Source organism: Hyaena hyaena, unplaced genomic scaffold (genome assembly GCF_003009895.1).
Source record: "Hyaena hyaena isolate Hyena2069 unplaced genomic scaffold, ASM300989v1 scaffold_406, whole genome shotgun sequence".
Taxonomy (NCBI): Eukaryota; Metazoa; Chordata; class Mammalia; order Carnivora; family Hyaenidae; genus Hyaena; species Hyaena hyaena.
In genome coordinates, this window is record NW_024081038.1 from 1,413,572 (window position 1) to 1,416,723 (window position 3,152).

The 3,152-nt window shown below is 40.1% G+C and overlaps 1 pseudogene; it reads left to right on the forward strand.

The window, feature by feature from the left end:
- The first annotated feature begins 153 nt into the window (after positions 1 to 153).
- On the forward strand, positions 154 to 1,087 carry LOC120245104 (annotated as a pseudogene).
- Positions 1,088 to 3,152: the final 2,065 nt, after the last annotated feature.

Sequence of the window (3,152 nt, forward strand, 5' to 3'; positions counted from 1 at the left end):
TCCTCTTATTTACCTTTAGTATCATAGTTCCTGGCACCTTCTGAATGGAATAGAATTAGATAAATGTGAAAAGCTGCTGGTAACAGTAAAAACAATCTTTGTGTATGAAATAAACGTTCCTCTCTGTTAATAGGAAGGTTGTCTGCTCCAGGCATGACTACCTTAAACCACACTGCTGGTAGCCACATGGCCTTCTGTTTGCTGGGCATTCCCGGCCTTGAGGACCAGCACGTGTGGTCCCTTCTTCATTTCCTATGTCATTGCCCTGCTTGGGAACAGCCTGCTCATCTGCATTATCCTCACAAAGCGGAGCCTCCTTGAACCCATGTACCTCTTCCTTTGCATGCTGGCTGGAGTAGACATTGTCCTCTCCACGTGCACAGTACCTCAGGCCTTGGCCATCTTCTGGTTCCGTGCGGGGGAGATCTCCCTGGATCGCTGCATCACTCAGCTCTTCTTCATCCATATCACCTTCATCTCTGAGTCAGACATCTTGCTGGTGATGGCGTTTGACCGCTACATTGCCATATGCTACCCACTGAGATACACCACTACTATTCTTACACATGCACTGATTGGGAAAATCAGAGTGACTATATTTCTGAGAAGTTATGGTACCATTTTCTCTATAATATTTCTTCGGAAAAGATTGGATTTCTGCCAAAGTAGCATCTTCCCAAACACAGCTTGTAAGCATATTGTCTTGGCCCATGCTTCCTGTAATGACATACGGGTAAACATCTGGTATGAGGTTTTTGTCCTAATGTCAACAGTGTTCTGAGATATCATGCTAATTTTTATTTCATATGTGCTGATTCTCCACGTTGTCTTCCCTTCCCAAGATGCTTGCCACAAAGCTCTCAATACTTGGGCCTCCCATGTCTGTGTCATTGTCATCTTTTATGGACCTGGGATCTTTACAACCTTTACTCAGCAGTTTGGATGCCATGTTGCACCCCACAGTCATGTTCTGCTGGCTAATATCTGCATTCTGGCTCCTCCTATGCTAAATCCCATCATTTATGGGATAAAGACCAAAGAGATCTGGGACCAGGTAGTTCATGTGTTGTTTACAAAGCAACAATAATAACTTTGATGTGGAAGCTGGCATTCTTTTTTGTTAGGAATTCTCCCCATGGGTGAAGTGAGCTTTAGTACCAGTTTGTGGCAGCAGGTTAAGAGACTAGTCCAATGACTCTGGGTGATGCTGTTTCTAGTGAAATTGCCGCAGTGTGATATTTGTACATGTTTCTTCCAAAGTCTCTATTATATCATTAAATATCAGTGTCTTCGGTTAACTTTCTCCCCATAGAATTGTGAACTAGATCAGGACACCTCTCTGTGTCTCATTCACTTACATCTCTAAACCTAGACTGGAGAACTGCATGAGATGTATCTTTGAAAGTGATTTTCTTCAGGCAGTTGCTAAACTATTCTTTTCATTTTTGTGACTTATTTATTTAATAACTGGCAGTTTGTATATCTTAATCTCCTTCACCTAGTTTCTCCCATCCCCAGACCCTTCTTCCCTCTGGCGGCCACCAGTTTGTTTCCTGTATCCATGAGTCTGTTGCTGTTTGCTTCTTTGTGTGTTTAGTCCCTCAGAAGTTTGTGTTTTGAGAAGCTATTATAAGTGGTATTTAAAAAAATTTTTCTTTTCCAAATGTGCATTGTTTTCCAAAGTTGCCAAACAATTGAATTCTATATCTGTAGAAATACAAATGATTTGTATGTTGACCTTCAGCTGGGAGGTTTCCTGATTCCACTTATTAGTTCTGTAGCTTCGTTGTTGTACATTCTGTCTGTAGTTTTTCTACATATGTACAGTCAGGTTGTTTGCAAAAAAGTAAAGTTTTATTTCTTCCTTTTCATGACAATAGAAAAAGAGTTGATGTTATGGTTTTAGTTCAGAAGGCTGGAAACTTTAGGGTGGAAATACCATGTTGCAGTCTGAAGGCAGAATTCCGTCCCTCCTCTGTCTATGCTCTTAAGGCCCCCAACTTGTTGAATGAAGCCTACACACCTTATAGAGAGTTATCTGCTTTACTCACAGTTCAATGATTTCAATATTAATCACTTTAAAAAATATCTTCACAGCAACATCTAGGCTAGTGCTTGACCAAATAATTGGGCGCCAAAGTCTAACCAGGTTGACACATAAAATTGACCATCATGGCATTCCAAGTAAGATTGTAATCTCTGTGAGATCTCATCAGTGTCATCAGTGACATCTTATCAGTGTGAGTTTCATGGCTCTGAGCCCTTTTCATACTTTGTTTTCCTCTACCACATGTGTTGCTCCTGCTCCTGCTGGTAATAGCCAATCATTGTGTAGGCCTGGCTGTATGCCATCTTTGATTACTTATTTGTCTATCTCCTTATTCCTTCAGGTAAATATAAGTTTGATGAGGAAGCACTTCTGTGCATTCTCTGCATTACTTGTTACATGTTTGTTACCCACAGCAGTTTGTAGCACATTTTAGGACTTGTTAGGTATTTGTTGAATGAATGAGTAACAAGAAGATGCATGAATGAACCATATGAAAGTAGTTGCTGGCCAAAACTCTTAAGAATCCAGGTACCCTGGGGATGCAGGAATATATATCATGCTACAGGAAATCAAAAGAAAGCCAGAGTAGCTATACTTATATCAGACAAACTGGACTTTAAATTAAAGACAATCACAAGAGATGAAGAAGGGCACTACATAATAATTACAGGGTCCATTCATAGGAAGAACTAACAATCATAAATGTCTACGCACCGAATATGGGAGCACCTAAATATCTAAAACAATTATTCACAAACAGAAACAAGCTTATAGATAAGAATGTGCTAATAGCAGGGGACTTTAATACTCCACTTACAGCAATGGATAGGTCAACCAGACAGAAAATCACTAAAGAAATAATAGACTTGAAAGACACTTTGGACCAGATGGATCTGACGGGTATATTTAGAACTTTACATCCTGAGGCCAGGGAATTCACTTTCTTCTCAAGTGCGCATGGCACATTCTCCAAGATAGATCACATACTGGGACATAAAGCAGCCCTCAATAAATATAAAAGAATAGAGATCATACCATGCACACTGTCAGATCACAATGCTTTGAAACTTGAAATCAATTACAGGAAGAAGTCTGGAAAACC